The sequence below is a fragment of the Anas platyrhynchos genome, chromosome 5, assembly GCF_047663525.1.
Source record: "Anas platyrhynchos isolate ZD024472 breed Pekin duck chromosome 5, IASCAAS_PekinDuck_T2T, whole genome shotgun sequence".
Taxonomy (NCBI): domain Eukaryota; kingdom Metazoa; phylum Chordata; class Aves; order Anseriformes; family Anatidae; genus Anas; species Anas platyrhynchos.
Window position 1 is genome coordinate 10,238,527 of NC_092591.1, and position 16,647 is coordinate 10,255,173.

Here is a 16,647-nt window from a genome sequence, read left to right on the forward strand (position 1 = left end):
TGATGAAATTTCAAAGATCTGCTCCCCAAGGACTTCCCGCATCTGCTGCCCTCTGAGATGGGGAAATAGCCCCGGGCAAGCTTCTCATTAATACCGCCGGAAAATATAAGCATTTTGTCAGACATAACATTTTTCTTCACCCTGATACCTGACACTGTCAGAACCTTAAATAACGCCTAACGGGCCTCACCCCAGAGCTCCTGCTTGATCTCCTCGGGCTCGGGGCCAGCCCTGATGTGGGCCCAGGGGGCTTTGGGGCTGGGACTGGGGGGCTTTGGGGCTGGGCCAGGTGTTGCGGGATGCTGCAAGATTTGAGGGCGCGTTTGTTTCTCACTTGTTCACTGACTCATTTTTGGGTTGGGCCTGCTTGCTGGCGCTGGGTTTCACTGACTGGTTGTGAGCACTCAGGAACCTTCAGCCCTCGCAGGCTGTGGAGAGAACAGCGATGACCCCAGGGATAACAGGGACCCGGGGGCAGCCGGGGGTGCCCAGGTGATGCTGCGTGCCCAGCGCTGTGCTCCCCAAGACCCAAACCCCCCAGCTGCCCCCCACTGCTATTTGGGGACCTCAGCAGCAGATGTGACCCGCCTGGGGGTCCGTGTGGGACACCCTGTGCCGGGGGCTCTCCGGACACCCCTTTGGGAGGGTTGCGGCTCGGTGCTGGCCTCGGGCCCGGCCCCTCGCCCCCCCTCATAAGGCGCAGCCCCTCCTGCAAAGCGCTGGTGAAGGTCAGGGGAAGGGGCGGCTGCAGGCAGTCCCGTGCTCAGTTGTCCGTGTCCGGGAGGCGTGGGGATCTCCGTCTTCAAGCCTTTTAATTTCCATTCTCATTTGCAAGCCCTGAAGAGAGGCGGCAGCGGATCCGCGTTTCTCTCCTTGCCGCCCCAGCCCCGCCGCTCGGCCCCGCTCCCCTCCCTCGCCACCGCCGGGCCCGGGCCTCAGCACCACGGACAGCGGCGGGAAGGGGGCGGGCACAGGGGGGAGCGGGGCGCTGCCGCCTGAGGGGAGCCGGCCTGGAAGGGCGGAGGGCAGAGCCTGGCTGCAGAACCTGTCCCTAACCCCCAGCCTGACCCTCCCCTGTCCCAGCTCCATGCCGTCCCCTCGGGTCCTGTCGCTGTCCCCAGAGAGCAGAGCTCAGCGCCTGCCCCTCCGCTCCCCTCGTGAGGGAGCTGCAGGCCGCCATGAGGCCTCCCCTCAGCCTGCTCTGCTCGGGGCTGAACAACCAAGGGGCCTCAGCTGCTCCTCATACATCCTCCCCTCCAGACCCTTCACCATCTTCATAGCTCCCCTCTGGGCACTCCCTAACAGTTTTGTGTCCTTTCACCTTGTGGCACCCCGAACTGCAGGGGGCAGATGTTGAAGGGACAAGCTCGGGCTGTGCTCGTCCCCTGGAGGCTTCCACAGGGCTGTGAGGGAGGCTGGTGACAGGAGCTCACAGCAGGCTGCTCTGGGGACTGTCGTGCCCCCTCCTGTGACAGTTTTGCCTCACAAAACCCACATAAACAGGACAAGAACTAAAAATCACCCATGTCTTACACAAACACCTCTGCTGCCAACAATATTAGCCTGGTGCCAAGGTGCTGGCCAGGGCTGTGGGGCCAGGGGGCCAGCAGCTCACTGGGGCAGGTCATCCCCCAGCAGTCTCCTCCTCTTCCTCTTGTTAGTGGAGTGGCACCCGGTGGCAGAGACCTCGTGGGGCTGTGAGTGCCCTGGGCAGCAAACAGGACCTAGGGGAGGCCTCAAGTGCAGCAGGGGACAGAGAGGATGAGCCCGGCGCCATCTCCACTCTCCTCAGGCAGCTCCCCTGCCTCCCCCGAGCAGCGCACCCAGAGGCATTCCCAGGGACTCGCTGCTTTGTGACAAGCCACTTGGTTAAAAAGCAAACATGTTCACAACCGTGTTTTCATCAGAGGTAAAGCAGCATCATGTCAAAAATGAAAAGATCCAAGAGGCTGAAGCAGAAAGGAGCAGCTTTGCCAGCCACACAGAAGCATTTACAGCTCTTGTGACCTGAGAACAAAACATGCATGGCCCTGGAAATAATCCCCCCCACCCAATGAAGATTATATTGTAAGGAACAAAATCACCAAACGCTCTCCAGAGGCATCTCATCCAATGCCTTGTCTTGCCAGAGAAGTTGCTGTTTTATTTCCTTCCCCACACTGGATCCAGAGCACATTTCTCTAACTGTCCCATCCAGAGCCCAAGGCCTTATTAACCCCTTAACCAAGCAGAATGACTCCATTTTCTAACTTCAATATTTAAACACACTTGATTGGAAAGAGCAAATTGTGTATCTCGACTAAAAGGAGGCTGCTTTGTCAGTACGAGACAAAGAAAAGAGCAGGTGCTCATTTTTCAGCAGCCTAGCGGCTCTTCAGAGCACATTTCACCGCCAGCCATAGGCAGGACCTTCTCCTCTCAGGAACACTGGTAAATTTAGGGACTAGGGCGGAGGAGTTTGAATCCCAAACCCAAACCCAGCAGCCTTCAGCCGCCTGGAGCCGGGCAGCCCCTGCCTGTGCTCCCCGCTCTCGGCAGGTGGCACTGCTCGGCCGGGCGCTCGCCTTGTCCTGTGCAGCTGCTGCTGCGAGGACCAAAAACATCTCCCTGCCCGGCTGGGGGTTCAGAGGCACCAGGGACAGATTTGAGTGGCTCGGGGAATACCTGCACGGCAACTGCTGGGGATTAGTGTGCATTCTGCACGTTAGAAAAAGTCCCAATAAAATACATATCACAAATGATTCAACAAACCCTTGATGCCTCTCCTACCCTTCTTTTCCCTCCCTTCTGCATGAAGATGCTTTACAAAGGTAATTTGTAATCAAGTGGTTAGACCAACCAGTTCATTAAAGCAGTCTTTTTTTTTTCTTCCCTTCCAGAAAACCTTCATTTTCCAGTTTTTCAACTTTTGCACTGAAGTTTGGCTGCCTATTGTTTATCCTCTGTCCTAGGGTATGAAGGATGAAGAGCTAAACCAGTGTCAGGGTGCTGACAGCCTGAGAAGGCAAAGCAGAATGAATGCAGTTTTGTGTGAAACAAGGAGGAAAGGGGTGTGAGAGCATCAGTATTGCACATGGAAAACATTGCTGGAGAGCCTATGACACAAAAAGTGATGACAGGTTCTTGCATAATATGACACTTAGACTATAAATGGTTCACAAAACGGGAAAAGCACTCCCTCTGTACCCACTCATACCCAGACGTTTTCAGGCTATGGATACTTCACTGATGCACGAAGCTCAGGCGTGCTCACCACCAGATACAACTCGTGCCCTTGCGTTTGTACCTCTGGGCCATCCTGACCCAGCAGGCAACAAACACGGAGGAAAGGAACGTCTTGGCCAGCTCCAGCCCCTGGCAAGGCTAGCATTGTCTAGAGCAGCAGGCAGCCAGACGTGGCAAAAAGACCATGAGCTCCAGTGCCTCTACTGCCTTTGCCAGAGCTCTAGAAAGCCAAGCTTGAGGCTGCTGATCCTGCTGAGGGAAAAGGGAAGGTCTCTAGTTCTCGTACAGGCACTTCTCCCCCATAACAGAAGGGACAGCTATCCAGAATCCCCAATATTTTCCTTCTAATGGCAAAAGGCACCTGGCCCGTGCTTTACTTGTAGGGCAATGTATTACATTTTGTCTGCTTTTCCTGCAGAGCTGAGAAGCTCTAAGCCAGCTCTACTGAACACGTCAAGCCAAAACAGTCCATCACAAACCAGATGCAAATTGATTGTTCAAACAAAGGAAAAGCTTGCTTCCAGTGGGGGAACAAAGAATTCAGAAACATCGTCAGAAAAAAAAAATAAAAAGGAAAAAAAGAAAGAAACAAACAAACAATAACTGGGAGAGGCAATCTCCCTGATCCACTGATCCTGCTCACTAAACCTTAGTAGGCAGGGACTTACCTGGAAAAACTAGCAACAGCTCTGAGCAACAAAGGTTACTTACCCCCCTGCTGATCCTTCTGCCAGGTGGGACTGGAGGAAGAGGTCAGAGAAAGAGGATTTAGGAAATGCACTCAGGAAAAGAACGCATGGAGAAGAAAGGAGTCAAGGAAGAAAAGAGATGGAAACAGAGAGGGCAAGTCTCATAGAAGGTTAGAAAAAGTAGCACTTGCATAGGAGCAAACCCCATGGGGAGAGAGCTACTGGGTCAAAACCTCATTGAAAGAGAGCCAACCGTAAATGGACACCCAACACACTCTCTTTTCTACCCTTTTCCTAACACACTCATTCCAGTTCTTCTCCCTACCCCACCTGGGCACCCATGCCTTTCTTGCTTTCATTTTAATCCACCTCTTTTATCAATCCCACCCAGGAGCATACCCTTGGCACAGTGCAAGGAACGCACTGGTGGGCTGCTCTCCAAGGCCAGCTCCTCCGCATGCTGCTCCTGCAGCAAGATACACCGCCCACTGCTCAGCCCCCATTTCTCCACACCTCCTCTGGAGACCTCCCCTGGAGACAGGGTCGCTCTTCCTGCCCCACAAAAGCCTATGAATTTCAGCTCCTAAATAGGTCTTGTTCAGCTTCCAGCACCTGGTCAGGAATAAACCCTGTTTGTGCAAGGCTGCACATACCCATCCTAGCCCCTCAGCCACCAACTACACCGCCACACAGATGGCGACAGCAGCAGCAAAGTCCCCATCTATATTGCTTATGGTTATCTCTGCAAAGATGGGAATTTCCATGTTGCTCCACACCAGCAACTTAAGTGGGAAAGGCTGTGACTGAACACACGTGAATGAAAGAGCCAAGCTGCCAGGGTTAGAGTCTAAGTCACAACTGACTGGATGGACTCAATCTGACACCAGCCCAGATTTATGATGAGCATGATGCAGCAAGCAGCAATATGCCTGCACTCCTGGATGCCAACAGGCTGAAAGGCACAGCATCTTGCATGTTGACTTCCTAGACCACTTACAATTAAGTCTAGGTATGGATTGTGGAGCTAAGTCTAGGCTTTGGGGCTGGAAAGGTAAGACTTGACAAGATGCTGGCCTCTTCTGGAATATTAGGTGTTTAATGCACAATCTGCACATACATAAAAATTCAGCACCTGTTTTTAAAGCAGTATGGTCACTCCGCTTTTTGTCCAAAACCTTATTACAAAATGGAATCTGTAAGCCAGAAAAAATGCATTTGTATTTACTAAGGAAAGAAAAATAGGGAGGGGAGATGTGAACAACATTGTATGTGATGAATCTCCTGTTTATTTTAGAGAGTCTGGAAACTGCCTTGTTTTTTCAATTGGACTGCACGTCTTTGTAAAAGATGTGTTCCACCCCCAACCATAAATATTCCAGGGACATCCTATTAGTGGTGTTATGCAACAGAGGGAACTAGCTTATCCCAAAGCGTTCACAGCGCCTACTGACTTGCATTTGATTTAAGCTTGTCTTCTATGCTCCCTCTATAGGAAAGGGGATTCCATCCTCACAACAGCCCTCTGTCCTCCCTTTGGAGATGCCTGGAAGATAAGCCTCTCACACATGCCGTCTAAAATTAGTGTCATGTGAATATCCTCTTCTGGCCTTATAAACTTTGAGTCTATGAAAACAATAAAACACTATTCTTTAATTTGACATGAGCACAAAATTGCCTTTTTCAATTTTACATCTGAATCTAGTTAGAGGGAGCCTGGGATGCCACCACGCCAACCTTTAGTATTTGTCTACAGAGGTACGAAGCCAACAGCAGTCCCCACAGAAACCTGCACAACTGCTGAATCCACATCAAGCTGTGAAAATGCAGCAGAGTGAACACATCCTGATGAGGTGAGTTCACAGACTGCAATGAGAGCAGAAGGAACACACTGGAGTATGCCTGACATTCTCCTAGATCTAAATTATTATTTAGGTCCCTGTCCATCAATAGGGGAGATGGGAGACACTGCAGAGAGGAAGACTGTGGTGCAAAGAGCCTCTTCTTCATAACTCATTCACCTGACATCATTTGCTTATGAATCCTCCCTTCCGAGGCAAAACAGGCATCAAGGGGGCCTCTTTCAGATCTCTTTTTTCCAGAATTTAAAGTGTGCCCACCAGAAGTATTTTTTCCATGCACCAATGCAGCTTCACAAGCCTGTTAACCTGGGTTAAAGCAGACAGCATTTGGGATTGGAATCTCTGGTTTTACCTGAAGCAGCAAAGGCTCCGATCACTGTAGCAGTACTAATAGCTTCTATTTGTTTATTCCATTCCATCAGAGTACACAAATAACTGGAGTTTTCCTGGTTTTAAGCCCATGTGAAAGAGAAAAGATTTGGCTTTCTGTTTGGATGTCATAATATTAATGGAGAACATCTTTACAGGCTTATTACAATGCAATATTGCCAATTCCAAGCGTCAAGAAAATTAAATAATTAAAAAGACATAATGAATCATTCATCCCCACCCTACAGCAAAAATCACGAGAGTAAGAATGGCTTTGATTCCATTTGTTTACCAGTTTCTGAGCATTTCTGGTGCCGACAGATTACTTTTTCAAACCCATCTTCCACAATGAGAGTTAGAAACTGTCTTAAAGTTTTTCAGTTATGTTTAAGTCACATGAATTCTGAAGCAGGAGCCTTAAGGACAAAAAAACATCTAGCAAAATAAGCTGACAAGGAACAAAACCATCTGACAAGGGCTTCAGGATGAAACTACCAGAGTAATTAATGAACCATTGATACCAAACAGGTTCAGAAGGGTGGCTAGGCTGTAAGACCCAACAAAGCTGACATATTTGCTAGATCAGATCAAAACTGCCTGAAGAAAGGGCCAATACACTACACTTCAGGTGTTAATCCAGAGCAACTGCACACAATGTCCCTGTCCAAACCTGCTCCGGGTGGCACTGCTGGGGGAGGGGGGCTGGATAGGACGACCTCCAGAGGCCCCTGCCAACCTCAACCAACCTACCACTCTGAAAAATCAACTGTGCAAAATGAGGAAAAAAAAAATAAAACAACCCACCAAAACAGTAGGAACTGATTTGAGGTCAGTTCTCCTGATCTTGATTTCTTATGGAGTCAGAAAAAAAAAAAAAAAGCCTCTACTGACAAAAATTGCTCTGTGTAAGACTCATGAAATGTAGTAACTAAACATTATTATAAATTTATTTCATCTTGACACCAAAAACAGCTCTACAGCTGCTTTACGATACTGTGAAGGTTAAACTACTACAGAACAAGCACTCCTGCATGTGGCTACTATAAAAATGTCACTGAATTATTTCTAATTTTAGTGCCCCTTGTTCTAAAAATCGCTTTGCGCTGCACTCCAGGAAGCAAAAAGGTAATTCAAATAAACCTAGCAGCTGAAGATCAACATGCATCTATCCTAAAAGCTGAGCAGCTCTGGGGCTTGTGCAGGACTAAGACTGCGGGGAGACTTTTACAAGGGGGTTCAAGTCACCACAGCCCGAAACATGGAAGTCTGTGGCTGATACAGGCATGTTGCACCACTTCATGGCAAACAGAGAAACGGGTACTTTTGGGGTAGAATTACTTAAGCCAACAACTGCAAGGTGGTAAGATCCACTGCACCCAAGAATGCCCATTTGTCTGCACTAACCCTAAAATTAGTTAAGGCAATGAAGAATTTTATTTACAACTTGTTCAGGTGAACCCTACCCAAGTGCCCACCACAAGGTAAGTCAGCAGGACACTACCCCAACTTTAAATACTGTTACACTCCCACCCTGAGACCAAATTTTCCCCCAAAAGTGAGGGAAAGGAACATGATCAAACTGTAGATACAACAAACTTTCTGGACATGCTTGTAGAAAACAACCCTTTCAAGAGGTCTTTACTTCAAAAATACCTTACTGCTATTCCCAGATGCCAGTAAAAACATTATCTGAGCACTGGGTCTGTCTAAGAACACCAAAAAGATTGTATGAAGCCATGTAAGCTAAAGGGAGATGAAAATAAGTGCCTTCTCTGTCAGAGGGAGATAGAACAAAAACTAGTTGGGGAAATAATCATCAGCACTCATCAGCTACCAGCATAAATTGCTGAAAATCATGAACTTTTAAAATGAAAGTCATGCACATTCTGAAATCATGGGTTCTCACATAAACTTTTGCCAAGGAAGGGAATCAGAAACAAATCTGCTAGCAAAAATTAATTTTTTCATTGCAATCAAGCAGCGACTTTGTCACCCCATTTATCTCATGGGGATGCCATTACCGCTGATATGGACAATTAACTGTATTTGGAAAATACATCTTTCAAAAATTATCTGCAACGCTCCGTCATCAGTTTTGAGAACAAAACCACGAGCAGGGAGAAATAATTTCCTCAATGGTGTAAAGTGGTATAGCTGCACCAAAACGAGCAACCATTACCAACTTAGAGAGGCTGCAAATATGGTCATTAATTCACCCCTATGGGATTGGAAGCTGCGGGCAGCAGGTCAGCCTCTTCTCCCCCTGCAGGCCCTAAACCAAAGTCAGACCAGGCCTAGGACTGCTGCTGGCAGCGGTGGATGGCTGATCTCCTGGCATGGAAACTCTCATGTGACTGCCATTGCAAGTACCTCCCCAAAAACCAAGCACAAACCTCTGAGGATGTTGACTATCAGTATCTAGAGTTATTGGGGGGATTAGCTTTTCACAAACCAGCCTTCCCACTGCTAAGGGCTTCTGGAGATGCAATCACCTCTTGTTCAAGAAGATCAGCACGCTGCCTAAGACGCCCCAATTAGAGCATTACTCAACAGCTCAGAAGCACCAATACCTGGGTTGCTCCTACGCAGAGGGGCGTACTTCAGCAGATGACAAAGAGCAAACCGAAACGCACCTTTCTTAATTCAACCCCGAATTTGATTTGAATGCATATTTCACTAGGTGTTGCCACCCGGCTCTCTGACCAATCAGCACCACATCCAACATCTTCGCGTGTATGCTGAAACCAGGGGGTGCTGCCAAAGCATGAAGCAGCCTACAGAAAAGGGCGGGGAGGGAGGAATGTGCTGCTGCTGCTTCCTGTTCTTGGCCAGAGCAGACAAGGAGACACGGCTCTTTAGTCCAAGGGAACCAGAAGGTTTAATCCACCCATGCTTCCAGTCTGACCATAATACCTTTGCTACTCATTTTAAAAGGGAGCACAAAAATTAAATGTTATTATACAGAGGCCAAGATTCCAGTGATAAGAAACTTGAATACTGTCTGAGATGTTAATAGTAAGAGCTAAAGACGTGCTCTGCAACTGCGGGGCAACATTTTACTAAGTTTGGCAGAAGTCTCCTCCCTTCATACCCTCAGGCTTTCGCTTAGCTTAGACAATATCACAAGGAAGGGCTGTTTGCCCAGAGGTTTTCACTGCATATTTGTTGGGGATTTTTGTTTGTTTGTTTGTTCATTGACATGGCTTGCTGCCAGCTTATGAAAACTACAAGCCTGTCATCAGGAGTTCACCCAGTCTGAGAGAGGAAAAACAATGGTTAGAAGTCAACCTGATTCCATACCTTTAAAATGTCACGAAATAAAGCACACATTAAAGAGACATTCTAGAAATGCTGCAACACTCCCTGATTTCACTCAAGGATTATAATGAAACATGGGTTTCTATAAGCAATCAGTATTGGTTTGCCTCAGCACAGGCAACTCCGTGCACAAACATTATGCTCTGTTCTTCATGTAAGCAGAACCTCCCCAACAGGTTTGTTCTTCCAGAGTTACCGAGATTATCTTCAGAAAACAAAACTCTTTTCTTACCCATATCAGAGAGATTTCTTTCCAACTTTTTCAGGGCACACTGGACCCAGATACAGGGAAAAAAAAAAGCCACTGCTGACATCATCTTGAGCTGTACTACGAAGAGCAATGAGGATTCCCTGGAAACAGGAAACCCTACTTTGTACAGCTCATGTTCGCACTGAAGGCAGCAAGCTGTCCAGATACAGCCAGATAGGAGGATCAAGCTTATCAGCTGGAGGTGGGACAGGGCAGAAAAGCACCGGGTCAAGCCAGAGCCCTCATAAATCAGCACAACTCCACTCAAGTTAACAGGGTTGTGCCGATTCAAGCCAGCTGTGGATCTAACCCACAGCATGTTTTGCAAGGCTATTTTCAACTCTTCAGGGCTCTGCTTTGCTGTGTTTAAACATTCACAACACCCACTGAAGTTAATGAGAACTGTGTGTACAGAACACTAGTGTTATTTCTTTATAAATATTTGGGAGGTGCTCAGAGACTGTGATAATGAGTGCCATATATTAGAACTGAGACAGAATGGTATTGAATCATCCGACCCTTAAGTGGGACAGGTCGTTAATCTTTTCCTTGGGAGAACATTTCAATTTTTGCCTTGGCAAATGAGGAATCATCATTAATAGATGTGGGGGTTCTACCTTTGCCAAGTCCCAGACAAAAAATGTGTTTTTCCATTTGCCTTGGGCTTGTGTAAGCTTGCCTAAGGAGGCCAGCCTCACAGTTTGAGAAACACTGCTAGCAGCCACCATACCCTCATTCCCAGCTAAATTAAACCCTATTACACTGTAATTAACCTTGCCTAACTTGTTCTGAGTTACAGCAGTAGGTTAAGAAAAAAAATCATGCCTCTTCTAAGCTGTCCCTGAGAAGCATTTTTACATATCAGGCTTGCCTACTTTTCAAATATTTCCAGCCTCTCTTGGAAGCTCTTCTTCTGAAGATCACAGCTCGACTGCAGGCAATACCAGAACTCTTCTTGACTTCGGTGGGACCAGAATCATCTGCAGTTATACTCCTGCACCTTGTATTCCTGCCAGGCAGCATATTTTTGAAGCAAACACAATACTACAGAAGTGATGGAGAGACTACATACATATCTTGTTATGTTAAGAAATTCACACAGGCAGGCTTACCGATTTTCCTTGGTCAAATTTAAAGCAGTAAAGTTCTATTTTATGAATTAGTCTCTTGAGCATTTTATTAAAATATAAGATTAAAAAAAAAGCATGCTTGTAGTTCCATTTGCCTCTCAGGGTATGGTGAGAAGAACAAGCAAAAAGTAGGAGGAACTTCTCATTTACTAAACTATCATTTTAAAAGAAAAGTAAATTGTTGACAGAATCACTCCTTCCAGGTATTTTTTCCCCTTCTTTTTAAAAATTGAGTTCTTCAATTGTATTTTGAAATACCCAGAGTTTTAATAAGGTCTGTCAAGCTCCATTAAGTCCACAGACCTTTCGACCAGACCATCAACGCAACAGTCTTAAAACCAGAAACCCTCTAACGTCGTTCTGGTGAAGGTTTGGATAATCCTTTCACTGCCTGCAGTAAGCACATGGAAAATACAGCACAAACCACCACAGCATGAGGTGTACACTGCTCCCAGTAACAGGGCACTCACCAAAAAAAAATAAAAGTGCCAGCACAGGTTACAGATATTACCGCTGGTAAACCTCCGAGGTGCAGCCTTGGCGGTCAGCAAAGCCAACCTGAGTTTGCTTAATCTCTGTGCGTCTGGATCGACGGAGAAAAATAATTTAAGAAGAAGAAAGAAGAGAATAAATGGTTATACATCAAGTGCAGCAGCCTGCCTCCAGCAGGACTCCGCCGTCCCCCGGCTCCGTGAGGGGGCTCCGAGCCCCCGGGGGTCCCGCAGCGCCCGGCCCCTCGCTGCCGCCGCTCTCGTCCGCCGCTGCCGGCCCGATGCCCGGGCCTCGCTGGTCAAGTGGTCCTAAACATTTCACAATTATGATAGAGAACTGTTGAACTGTTAAGAACCACTGCACCAAGGAGGCTGAGGAGCCGCGGGGAGGGGGGGGCGGTGGGGATCGCGCTTTCCCCCTCGCTCTCCAGGCCCGGGCTTGGCTCTTCCTCTCGGCACGCCGGACCTGGGGGCGAGACAAAACACACGGGGAAGAGGGGCTGGGGGGGGAAGCCCCCGACCCACCGAGCCCCGTCCGATCCCGTCCCGTCCCGTCCCACCGCGGCTCGGCCGCCCCCCGCCCGCCCTCGCTGCCTCCTTCCCTCCCCTCACCCAGCCCCGCCGCTTACTCACAGCCAACGTCCCGCGACCGCGCCGGGAGACAGCGAGCTTTCAAATAATAAATAATAATAAAATAACTACAAAAAAAAAAAAAAAAGTTGAAAAAGAGGCAAAAAACAAGCCATTCTCCTCAAGGGGGGAAGCCCCAGCTCGGGGCCGGCTGCCGGCCGCTCCCCCGGCCCAGTGCCGCGGCTGGGCGTGCGGGGCCCTTTTATACCCGCGCGGGCACCTCGCGGTGCATGAGCCGTCCCCTGCCGCGGCGGCCAGGAATGCAGCCCTCGCCCCTCACACGACCAGTTTTTCCAGGCTTGCCTTCTCACTGACAGGCTGGTTTCTTTTTCTTTTTTTTTTTTTTTTTTTTTTTTGGTTCCAGCCATCATCTGGGGCGGCCCAACGTCAGCAGGTAAGAAAAAAAAAAAAAAAAAAAAAAAAAAGGCCGAACCTGTTCCGAGGCGGCGCGTTGCCTCCCGCCCCTCCGCCCTGTCACCGTGGGGGAAACCGCCCGACAGGTTTCGCCGAAGCTGGAGGTGGCTCCGGGAGGGGAGCAGCAGACTCCACCCAGCGCCCTCCTGACAGCAGAGATCCCTCGGCGCCCTCCCGGCTCCCTTCGCCTGGCTGCCAGCCTCAATAAAAAAAAATAAATAATAATAAATAAAATAATAATAATAAAAAAAGCCCTAAACCAGCCCGTCGTGTTCTCCGGGAGATTTTATTGAGGCACGGCGAACGCCGGCGTTGGGCTGCGTTTCCCGCTCGCCATCGTGGCGTCGCCGCTTCCCACCTGGCCTCAGGCGTGAGGCGGCGAGGGCTGGCGTGCTGCCGGGGGGCTGCGGTCCTTCCCCCTCGGCAAATGTGTCCTGCCCGTAAATGATAATTTTAGAAAGTCCCCCCCCAACCTCCCTTTCGTTCCCCAGCGTGTTGTTTTTTGCTCAGAAATGGCGTGAGGGGCCATGTGCCGAGGGAGGAGGCTGCCTTTGCCCCGTCCCCCTCAGCCCTGCTGTGGTCTCCCTGGGTGAGGCGTTGGAGGGCGGCCCGCTGGGGATCTCACTTCTCACGGCTCACTTTCTGTGGCTGAGCACTTCCACCGCCATGTGGATCGCACCGCTCGGCTTCAGGAAGGCAGGCACCTAACCAGGGCTGAGAAACGTGAAGGTTGACCTGATTTACAGAGCTGTTGGGCAGCTGGCAGGAGAAAACTCTGACCTTCCAAAAATCAGGCCACTTGCGCCTCGTCAGGCCCTTAGCCGTGACGCTGAGAGTCATTTTCTCAGAATTTAAGCTCCTTCAATTAATCCCTCTCACTTTTAGTCTTATTGTCTAGAGAACAGGACGGAGACATGGCCCACCAAGGTCCACCATGGTGTGGGGTGCGCAGGAAAGCCTTTCCCCTCCATCACCTCAGGACACCCCGGCAGCTGTACCCCCATGGCAGCTACAGGGATGTTGCTGGGGCTGCTCATACTGCCTGGTGGCACGCTGCCAGCCAGTCCAGGAGACAGGATTTAGAGCAGATGTGGATGGCAAACCCTGCTCTGCCAGTGACTCAACCGATGGCCTCCGCCAAGTCACTTCACCACACCTTGAGGAGGAGAGATAATGCTTACCTGCCTCATCTTATGAGGCTTCACTTATGTTTATATAGTGCTTTGCATGCTTAAAGAACCGTGTAAGTGCTGTGTATGAATTTTGGTGCTCCAGATCCTGTGATCTTTGGCCCTTTAAAAGTATATAGACAACTCAAGCCAATCCCGGAGGAAATGCTCCTAAGGACAGGCATTGCGGAGCAGCAGGGGATTCCAGCACGGCTCATGTGAACGTGCGCTCCCACCAGGAGCAGGAGCAGACAGGTTGCTCTAGGAACCTATGCAAACCTCCTGCCGAGGAAGCTCCCGAGATCTAGGCTGGAGGCATTTCAGTCCACTTTGGTAAAACCGGCTCCTGCGCTTCTTCTTTGCTCCCTCAGACTCAAACCCAGAAGTTAGGTTTGTGCCTTTTTTTCCAAAGAGACCAATTGTTATAGTTTTTCTGGACCTTCTCATTCTCGCCAGAGTATTTTCACCTGCTTCAGCTAGAGAAGGGCGCACTATTTGTGAGTTAATTCAACGGGGACAGCAGTGGAAGTCTGGGGGAAGCAAGGCTGCTCTTTACTCTCTGTAAGAAGAGCCACCTGTTTTATGGCTGTGTCCTAGGTCTCCTTCTCCTGCTGGTGATGTACACATGCACAGCATGAACATGCTAGCTATATTCTATATATAATTCCTTGCTAACTATACTACCAACTCTCACCTACCCCTGACAAACACCCATCCACACCCACACCCACAACTTTATAATACCACTCTGCTAATAACCTTGTTGTCCGTACTACCTGGGTGCAAAAACCCTTTCCAGACAAACCAGTCAGAACCCACTACCATGCTGGTGAGATACAATACCACCCAGTGACCCCACTGCGGGTCTGGTCCAGGTTCAGACACACACAGCTGATAGCCCCCGAGGAAGGGCTCTGAGCCCTAGGTGGGGAATTGCCTGGGGCAGCCCCAGGAAATGAGGCACCAGAACTTGTATGGGGTTTGGGCAGGATGAGTAATCTTCTGATTTGTATTTTTTAATAAGTGTTGGTTTTGTCGACTGAATATTTAAGGTTGTCTGTGTGTTGTTGTTTGTTTTTTTTCAGGGAAGAATACAATAATAGTACAGGTCTCTTATGCTTGGTAAGGGGTGCCAAGGGGTGGCTGGGATGAACTTTTTTGGCTTAAAAGAATCCACCAATCAAATATATACAGTCCCTTAGATCACTAGTAGGAAAAATGTAGTTTTTTAGTAACTTGCACGTTAGACAGCAATGGGCAAATATACTTTTAATTTATTTATGCAATTATTCAGTACATTCTGTTTCTCACCTGTATATACGTGATTATAAAAGTAACAGAGCTAACATCCTCTTGCCTCTCTAAGCTAGGCAGAGTCACACGGAATGGTCTGAAGGCTTTAAAAGGTAGAAGAGAAGAGATGCCTAACAGTAGAAACGGACTGATAGCACTATGCAAGGGATAAGCCATGTGTTGTTCTTCCTCCGTGAAGGTCTGAAAGGTGATCAAAGCATTACATTAATAGAATTGGTTCTGAAATTCTACAGAGGTAAAAATTCAGTTGTATTAGAAGGAACAGTAATTAGCCCGTATTTCCACTGATGGTTAAACTAAATATCATTTATATCCTTCTCTTTTCAGCTGCATATATATGAGTACATTGGCTATGTGCTTGGTTTGCAATGGACCATTTATGTCTGCAAAGATGGTGATGTAGCTTACAAGAGGACTTAAGGGATGTGCTGTTTGCATGGCAGACTGTGGAAGGCTCTGGTAGTGAGAGAAATATTACATTTAAAGGCAGTTCTATTTTGAAAAAGTGCCATTGTGAAAAATGGCTGAAAAACGCTATCTTTATTTTCCATCAGTAACCCCATGCTCCTTGGCAAAAGGTCCCAGTGCTTTCCTGCCCATACTGTATTCTGCAGGTAGTATCACGGAGGGTGTGGGACAACACAAAGTACTATTCCTTGTACTACAACATATTTTATCTGACAATTCTAAACTTAAAATAAATCCAGCATGCAGACTAAGCTTGTACTCAGAGCTTACTATTGTTTTTCCCTTTCCTCAACAGTTCCCTACTGACTTGCTATTCTTGCTCATTATTGTTTGCCTAAAATTAGGTTGGAAGTTTCTTAAGCAAAGACTTGGAGCCTGACGTGCTGCAAAATACCTGTTATATTCTTGGTAAACAGAACAAAAAAATGGGCAAGTCGATTTTCTTCCACCCTGGGAAATCAGCATTCCATATGTTCATAGTAAGCACTGATGGGGCAACTTCTTGTTTACTTTAGTTGGTTCAAACTCATTTGTCAATATAGCAGCCCACTGCGTGTCACATGTAAGCATAATAAGAGCTTAATGGTAACTTGTTTTGCAGTAATAAATGCCTTGAGAGAGAGACGGACACTTCCTCATAAATAGGAAGTATTTTCAGATTATTTCCTAAATAAGTAATTTAAAGAGAAACAAGATGGGATGGGATGTTTTTCCAACCAAGAGCTTTTAGAAAGACCGGGGTGGGTTGTCATTCAGTACTTAAATTGATAAAGACATGCTAGAAATTAAAATATGGCTAACAGCTTAATATGAAGCTAAGAATTCACGTTTTATTGGAAAATGCCACCATTCTGTGAACAAAATGTTGATTAATCACAAAATTATCAGTTTAGCAGGAGAGGGGTTTTTATCTCACGTGCTGTATCTAAACAGGTCATCATTCGTGGGCACTGCTGAGGTTACATATCAATTTGGTGTCTTAACACTGCACGTCACCATTCTCCTTGCTCTGATTTAACATCTTGTTCATTCCAGCAGTTAACCATGTAAATCACCGTGTACAAATTAAGGTACTTTTTTTCCTCTTAGGGAGAATTTTTCAACTCAAGCTTTGTGTGTATACAATAGCACAGTAGCTAGCAGTCAGTAACAGTAGAAATTTTCCATTTCTTACTTCAGATTTTTGATTGTATCATTAAACATTTCAATTCTTTTAATAACCAGTCTGGAATAACGAGACATCAGAGCATGGCACACTTGCAGACTTGATCAGGGGGTACCTGTTTATCAGCAGATATAAAACAAAGAAGCAAAAGCAACA

General features: G+C 47.6%; 1 long non-coding RNA gene across 1 annotated transcript; it reads right to left on the bottom strand.

Annotated features, from left to right (window-relative positions):
* Positions 1 to 3,047: 3,047 nt before the first annotated feature.
* On the bottom strand, positions 3,048 to 12,360 carry LOC140002572 (uncharacterized). Its single transcript, XR_011809446.1, has 2 exons — positions 11,965 to 12,360; positions 3,048 to 11,797 (listed from the first exon to the last, which is right to left on the bottom strand). It is a non-coding gene; the product is annotated as an uncharacterized lncRNA (long non-coding RNA).
* Between the last annotated feature and the right edge of the window lie 4,287 nt (positions 12,361 to 16,647).